The following is a 9,048-nucleotide window of genomic DNA, read 5'->3' on the forward strand; positions in this document are numbered from 1 at the left end:
GTGACCTGGTCATAGAAGGCCACCAGGTTGGTCTGACAGGACCTGCCTCTAATGAACCTGTGTTGGTTGCCCCTAAGCATAACCTCCCCTGCTGGCCCCTTGTGGATATGTGCCAGGATAGTTCTCTCAAAAAGCTTACCCAGGATTGAGGTAAGATTAACTGGCCTATAGTTTCCTGGGTCCTCCTTCCTCCCTTTTTTGAAGATGGGAACCACAATGGCCCTCTTCCAGGCCTCTGGCACCACACCAGAGCACCACGAGTGCGTAAAGCCGTGCCAGGGGTCCCACAATGACCTCAGCTAATTCCCTCAGCACTCTGGGGTGGAGATCGTCTGGACCAGCTGATTTGAATACATCCAGTCCTTCCAGAAGTTCCCCGACTAGATCCTCACTGACCCTTGGCCTAGGTGTGCCTCCCCTGGGCCTTGAGGTGGTCCCGGGGGTGGGGAGGGGCGATCTGATCTCTGCTCAAGAAAATGGAGGCAAAGAAGTTGTTAAATAGGTTAGCTTTGTCATCTGGTGTGACAACCAAATTCCCTAGCGTGTCTTGGAGGGGCTGCACCTTACCTAGTATCTTCTTTTTGCCCCCTATGTATTTAAAAAAAGACTTCTTGTTGTCTTTGATCTGGGTAGCTAGTCCCAGTTCCTTCTCCGCCTTGGCCTTCCTGACTGCCCTTCTGCATCCCCAAGCAACCACAGTATAATCCTCCCTGGTGATGGCCCCTTCCTTTCATTGGGTGTGAGCCTCCCTTTTAAGCTAGGAGACGTTCCCATAATTCTCTTTCCAGTCCTATTCACCATCTACCTATTCAGCATCAGAATCCTCTGGGTGAACTGATCCCCAGCCTTGGCTGTAGCCAACAGCCAATGCCCCTGCAAAAGGCTTAAAAAAACACCCCGACACATATAGCAGAAACGGGGCAGGGGCAACCAGCAAAGCCCAGAAGCATGGGAAATGCCCATAGTAGAACATAGGTCTAGATCATCCCCAGCCAGTGACTGTCTAACTTCTTGAACACCTCCAGTGACACAGTCCACAACTTCTCTAGGCAGTCTATTCCACTGCTTTGCTGTTCTAACCGTCAAGAAGTTTTTCCAGATATCTAACCTAAACATCCTTTGCTGCAACTTCAAGTCCTCGGTCCATGCCCTCTCTGCAGCAAGAGAGAAAAGGTGCTTTCTCTCTTTTTTATGGCTGCTCTTCAAGTAATTGAAGACTGATACATCTTTCAAGCCCTTTATCATCTTTTTTGCCCACCACTGGACCCTCCAAAATTGCACACAGCACTCAGATGAGACCTAAACCAGTGGTTCTCAACCTTCTTTGTACCAGGACCTATTTGTAAATATCAATGGCCAGCCCCTCATTCCTGACCTGCTGCCCCCAGGCCCTCAGTGTGAGGGGCAGGGAAGGCCCAAACAGCCCCTCGCACACTGAAACACTACCACCCTGCAAGGGAAAAGCCACCATTTCCCACAGTTTTCTTCCTTAAAAGGATAATCCATTTTTTTTTAAGTTTGTTGATCCCCTTCTAAAAGTTTGTTCACAACTCTTTTGTATATTCTTGCAACCCACTTTTGGGTTGCAACCCACTGAAAAATGCTGGCCTAGCCAATGCTGAGTTGAAAGGCACCATCACCTGTCATGTCCTGCACCAATTGCTTCTATAGATGCATCCCAACACTGCATTTGCCTTTTGTGTGGCTGCATCACACTGCAGACTCATATTGAGCCAAGTGTCACCTATTTTATATTTTTGCTTCTGATTATTCTTCCTGAAGTGTAGCACCTTCAATTTGTCCACCCTGAACTTCATCCTATCAGCTCTAGCCCAGTTTTCTAATCTGTTGAGATCCTTCTGTATTTCACTCGCATCCTCCAATGAGTTTGTAATCCTTGTCAGCATAGTCTTGTCCACAAGCTTGCTCAGGAAGTTTTCTGCACCAACATCCAAACTGTTAATAAACATTGACTAGCACGAGGCCTAGGACAGACTCCTGTGGGACTCCACTTGAAACCTCCTGCCATTCCGACACGGATCAGTTAATAATTACCCTTTGCTTGCAACTGTTAAGCCAGTTATCTGTCCACCTTATAGTAGTTTTATCTAGTCCACAGTTCTCGAATTTGTTTATGAGAAAGTTGTGCAGGACCATGTCAAAAGCCTTGCTGAAGTCTAGATGGACTATATCTGAAGGTTTCCCTTCATCTACCCAAGTCAAAGGAGATCAAGTGTGACATGACTTGTTTTTCATAAAACCATGCTGACTGCTTGTGATCATCCTTTTCTCCTCCAGATCCTTGTAAATGGCCTTCTTTAGGATATGCTTTGGAACTTTGCAGGTATCGAGGTGAGGCTAACCAGTCTGTGGTTCCCTGGGTCCTCCTTTTTGCCTTTTTAAAAGAGGTGCACAATGTTGGCCCTTTTCCAGTCCTCTGGTACCTGGCCTGTTTCCCACAACTCCATGAGGATCATTGCCAAGGGCTCCATGATCTCCTTTGCCAGTTCCTTCAGGACCTGGATGAAGTTCATCCATCCTTGCTGACTTGGATTCATTCAGACCCAACAAAAGCTCTCTGGGTGTGTCTTTTGTTATCTTCTCCCTCAGCTTGCCCCCTTCCTGATCCAGATACTCCTTACGCGGTGCCTGGTTGTACCTTCACCAAGTACAGCCCATTGCTACCACCAAGATAGTGTATTTTTTGTATCCCTGCTACTGGCTAAATTCAGAGTGCTTATGGATTCCTCACACTAAACTCTCACAGCAGCATCTTTAAGTTCTGTTTTCCAGCAACTCTGGTTGAGTAGAAGACTGGCCCATACAGGCCTATGATGTGGCTCCAATTATTCACACATTCATCATTTCTTAACTGGTCTATAGCAATGCAATATACCTGAGCAAGAATGTTCTGTGCTTTAAAGATTCCATATAGTACAGAGCATTACAAACTTCTCAGCAATCCAGGTTACTGTGAGCACATCAAATTACTCACATTATATTGGATTCCCACAGATTACAGAACCAAGGACAAGGTCTTCTTGCTTTCCACAGCACTCTGTAGCTTGGATTCAGCATGCCTAAATAGTCAATTAATGATGTGATATGCAGACTAGTTGACAAATTGGCTTCTCTGATGCAATCATTCTTCAACATGAAGAGTGAAGCTTATCTATGTGGGAGTTGGAGCTTTCTTGGTGGCAGGTTCAGACTATGCAATGAAGTCCTCCAGGAACTAAGCACCATTGCAGACCTCACCAATTTCTCCTCTAGACACAAGGTGCACTTCTTTCTGTCTAACAGCAACAGGTATATTATAAAATGTTTCCAAACAGAATATTCCAATACCACACGTTTCTCCTTTTGGTGAGGAGATGAGAAAACTACACAACAGACATGAAATGTTACATGACAGATGTTAGTCGTGTAACCTAGTGCTCTGCTGGAAGGTGCTCAGCTGTTATAAGTGAAGAGTACCATGTAAGAGCCTACATGATAGTCCATTAGGAAACCTGTTCTTTATTCTCATCCAGGTGGATTTTTTAAACATTTTTTGCTATATGTTTTTGGTTGCTCAAAAGGGCTTTTGGCATCCATTCATATTTAATTATGTGATCTGGTACAACCCAGGTAACATCTTTTTCTTTCCCAGCATACTAAACTGCCATAAGCAAATCTTTTCCAGGATCTTGAAATTGGGGTGAAAATTTTATGTAGCTATTTAATATGAAATGTATTGTAGGAAATATAGATGTGGCCACTACATAGAAGCAGGAAACAAACAACATTTAACATTTGTAGACTGTGATTTTTCTGGCAAGCCAAAGCCAGGATTATATTTATAGAGCAATTCATTTTTTTGTGAGACAGTCTGAACTCTGACAGACAAAAATCAAACGTTTCTGCATACTTCAGTGAACCCACACAATATTCCAAGCTCCAGTAGCATCACTACACATCCCATACATACTGCAGCATAATTTTTAAAAAGTCATTTTCAGACTTAGGAAGCCCTTGGGAGTATATCCTTGCAGCTAAGTTCTGTGCTGGTAGGAAGATAAAAACTGACAAGTGGACCTGGTTCACAAACTGTGTTACAAACTGCTTTCAAACCATGTTGGCACTAAATGAGACAGACAAGCTTGGAATGAAACATGCCACTGCAATTTACTGGCTTCTGAAGAGATGACAAGCTTCATCAAGGTTGGATTAATGCGCAGCTGTGCGCGCCATTTTGAATGGGCAAGAGTTCACTGAACACCTTCTGCGTGTCTTACCTGTGCCAAAATAAACTGAATATATGAGAAATGTGTGGTATTGGAATATTCTGTTTGGAATTAACCTGCTATTTTAAAGATTTGGGCTTTGATTTTTCAAAAAGTCACATATAGAGTGGTGAATCCTTTCCAGATACATTTGAAAGATTTGGCTGCAGGACTTCTCCTTTTAAACTACAGTTGGTATCACTAGCATGCCAGGTTCATACCTTTGTTTCTTTTCACTTTAAATTATACTGCAGAGACTTACTATCAAATCCTAGTAGATCACCATCACTGCTGAATAATTTAAAAGGACTTGCATCAGTATTTTTAATGAAACATTTTCAAACTTTTGCAGGATGCTAGAACATAAGGGGCTGGCAGTGAACTATAATTTTTTTCTTTGTAATACTCAGCTAGCATGTAGCAGCAGTGCAGTTAGAAATACTGTATTTACTTGAATGTAAGACAAGACTCCCTCTACTTTCCCCCACTCAGCATGGGGGAAAAAAGCCCTTCATCTTATACTCACGTACAAAAACCCCTCATTAAATATGTGGTCTTCCATTAAACTGCTGCCAAAAGCAGCATGTGCTCAGTAATGGAAACCAACCATGAAGCTGATTAAATGCAGCCAACACTGAGCACGACTACCACAAGAATATGTTAGTGCAGCCCATATGAATGTTTGGAGTCATGGTGAGCCACTACATTGAATACATTTCAACTTTCTCTTCACTCTCACAGCTGAGCTGTGCCTTTCTTTCCCATTTCCAATAATTCCCGTTTCTTCACCAGGTTTAAATGTCTGTCAGACATCAAACAGGGCTCCTCTCTCAGTCTGTTGCATATGATTAGTGTGACCATGAGGTGGAGCCAGACCACTTTGCCCTGCACCTCATCTACATATAAATCCCAGGACTTGTGACAAGAACACACCTAGCTGCACATATGAATGGACGGCTAATTAGCACATAGATCCATTGTGGGAGGTATTTGGAGTCCACACACACATTGAACAGTGCTGAGTTCTGGGGTCACCATGGCTTGAAATACTGTTGACTCTGCTGGGGCCTTGCCCAATGAATTATACAATAAATCCTGGGCTTTTTGGCTTTGGAGCAATATCATACATAGATTGCATTACATAAGTAGGTGCCAAAGTGCTGGTTAAAAGTTTGTAACTTGTATCTATTTCAAAAAAGGCAAAATGCCTCATTTCTGAATGAAATAAATTACTACAGCAGGGGCAGGCAAAATACAGCTCATGCCCCAGATCCTGCCTGCCAGGCACTTTCCTCCAGCCCATGGTGCCCCCCAGCAAATTGTGCCCTGCACAGCCCGTCCGCTCACAAGGGTGGGAGTGAGGTGCTCACATATACACCCCTCCCAGCATACCCTCTTGGGCAGAAGGGCCTGGCCCAGTCAGCAGGAGCTTCTAGGCAGGGCTTTTGCTGCAGCTGCCCCATGGGAATCTGCTTGGCTTCCCAGATATCCAGCTCACTCGGGGCAGCAGGTAGAGAAGCAACAGGGCTGGTGCCACGGCTGGGGAAGGGGGTAGAGTTGCAGCTGTGTGGAAGTGTGGAGCACAGTGAAGAGCCCATGCCCAGGCGGTGGCAGGAACATGGAGCTCAGCTAGGCAGGGTGTGGATATGAGGACCCCCCCATACAGTCCCCCACATGGTGCACAGCCCCTGCTGCCAGCAGCAGTAGCAGCAAGCTGGGGGGGAGGAGGGCTCGGGGTTTGTGCCCAGCGCAGGCACTAGCACCCTGCAGGATGCAGCTCCAGCCAGTGCTGCACGCAGGAGGAAGAAGCGCAGCCTGCTTCACGCCATGTACCTGCAGCTCCTGCACTTGCACTGGGAAGCCCTGTGCTGGAGCCAGCTGCCTTCCCTGCCCCCTGCTGTGCAGCTCCCTGGACTCTACCAGGAGTGGAGGGAGCCTGTCCCCTGTTTCCCCATAGAGTCCAGTATGGGGATTTCCCAGTGTGAGTGTGGGAGCTACAGGCAAACCACACTGACCCCACGTGACAGAGGTGGGCTCAGCGGGCTGCACTCCTCACCCCTGTGCACAGCGATGGCTGAAGCCGTGCCGTGCCCTGCCGGGAGCCAGTGCCTGTGCTGGGCACAAATGCCCTGAGCACCCCTGCCTGCTGCTGCTGCAGGTAGCAAGGGCTACGTGCCATGTGGGGGAGTGTGTGGGGGCCTCACACCCCGCACCCTCTCCCACGCCCCACAATTCTCACACACCTACACCCTGTCCACACAGCCCCCACTGACCTATACACCCCAACATACCCTATGGCTCCCCCCCCCCCCCCCTACCATACACCCCCCCCAGCCCTAACTACACCCCACCATACACACACAATATAAAAATGAGATTTTATTTTGAGTTATTATGCAGTCTCTCCTACATGCAGTATACAAACACAAATTATGATAAATATTTTGTAATAAAACTAAAATATGTTATTTTAGGTATTTGACTTTTAATATATGATTTGGTTTCCTTCTGGTTCTAAGATGGCAACCCTCCCCCTCCCAAAAGGAGTTTTATGGGAGGGCAAGGGGAGGGACTTCCAGTGGCAAAGGTCAGGGGTTAGAGGGTGGGACTTCTGGTCCCAAGATGGTGACCAGGGGGCAGGGCAACTGTCAAGGGAGGGGGCTACCCATGCAACCCTTGACAGCTCACCAAAACTTGTTAAGTAGCTCTCCGCCTGAAATAATTGCCCATGTCTGCACTACAGGCATGTTTATTTCAAAGTCATTGTTTTCATATTTGCCCCTTACTTCCATGTGCTCAGGGAGAGAAAGGTGACAGTAAGGGGGGGTGGGAAAAGAGCAAGGGGTCCAGATTTGTTTTCCCTACTGTAGCAGTGGGAGACAGACAAATTAAAGGCAAACCTCCAATAATTAGATTTTATACCTGGACACTTATAACTATTGATAAATTTTCTAATTATTGTGTGTGTGTGTGTGGGGGGGTGTTGTCTTCTATTCAGGTTCATCTTATATTCAAGAGAATATGGTATTATCTTGCCAGTGCAACTCAGCTTTGTCCTGAAAGGACCACCTCAAGCAGTAGTCTAATTATTCTAGTCCCCCTTCTCAGTTAGTGCTTGGCCTCCCTGCTGATGATGCCAAGAAAGATGCCATCAAGGTAAATCATCATGGTTTGGGCACTTACTCACTTCAAGCAAGGCTGAAAGTATCTACTTCACATCAGCTACTTAGAAACATCAAATTATTAGCTTTGGGTCTCCTTCTGCCTGTAGCTGAACTAGTGATCTCAAAGGTTAACATGAAGATGAAAATCTCCATAGATTAACATCAACCCTAGTTTATAGTTTATTTAGTCAAAGTCTATACCCACTCTGAATTTTGATCTATAGACCTCTACAACCTCAGCACTCTTACAGGACAATGCCAATCACAAAGCCTAAGACAATGAAATCAAGACCTGGGGCAAGCAGTCTGGAAGATCCAGTTATGATAAAAATTTAGAGATTAGATAAAGACAGTCCAGCTCTATAGGAATGGTCACAAAGCCCTTTTGTTAAAGCCATACTAACACTCATATTTTAAACACTTTTTTCCTTGAACGCCTATCAGCTCCTTCCCCTTCCACCTCAAGTAGAGTTTTGACCCCTAGAAGGAAGAAGAGCTGGAGACACCATAAAGGATACTAGGAATGCTGTATTCCGGCTAGTCAATACTAAAATGAGTTTTAAAAACCTAAGAAAGAAGTATTCCAGATCAAGCCAATAAAATTCTAATGTACTTTACGTTACTAGGAGCAAAATACTAATCAGCTTCCAGTTTCTATATTATATACAACTGCTGATTTAGCATTCCTGAGTGCACTATCAGTAGATACAAAAAGGATGGAAATGACCACTCAAAGTCTGCCAGAAGGTGATTGGGCACTGCCTCCTATTGTGCCAAATATGGAGACTGTCACCACTCTTTGCCACTGCACATGAGAACAAACTGGTTGAGTGTACTTTGCAGTAATCTGAGACACCACATTTTTGTACACACTTAGCAAGCATGTAAGCTTCACAGATCATCTGACCATTTGATCTCATTACTGCCTCCTAGTAAAAAGATGCTAGATTAATTTAAGGGAAATGGATCTATGTCTTAATCTGCTTGTGTGTCTCACAACAGACACTTTTATTTGCAACCATGAGATTAAACAGAACTGACAATAAATGCCTGAACAAATTCTCTTCAAGGTCTGACAGTACCTTTTAGCCTCCAGATGACCCTCAGTTCTCCCATACTTGTCAATGCAGTCCATTATAGCACATAGGAGAAGAAAGCTCTGTGCTATCTAAGGGAAAACTGGGTTACTAGGAGCAACCCAACTGCTTACTGGTAGCTGAAGTTCTTCACACAATCACATGCACTCATGTACAGCGCTCAGCCAGAAACCCATTAAAACATAAAATACGAAATGCCAATCCAAGCATCCAACAAATGTGCAAAACAACATATTGCATCAGGCCTGCTAACAGACCACTCTTTAGTAGGTGCTTAGTTGTTTGCTATGAAATAAACCAGTGCCATGAAAGTTTTACCTTGTATTTCTTTACCTCCCTCTCAGAAATACCATTTACTTACAACACAACATGAATTCACATGTCAAGCTTGCAGGACAATACTGCAATTCAGAGAACACAGCTGCAGTCTCTTTGTTGCGACTGGGAAAGCTAAGTAGCCACCCAGCCCAGCCAAACCTGCAGCGACTGCGAAGTTCGATGCAGCTCTTTGTTCTAGTCCTT

This window comes from Crocodylus porosus, unplaced genomic scaffold (genome assembly GCF_001723895.1).
Source record: "Crocodylus porosus isolate Cpor-Errol unplaced genomic scaffold, CroPor_comp1, whole genome shotgun sequence".
NCBI classification, from domain to species: Eukaryota; Metazoa; Chordata; order Crocodylia; family Crocodylidae; genus Crocodylus; species Crocodylus porosus.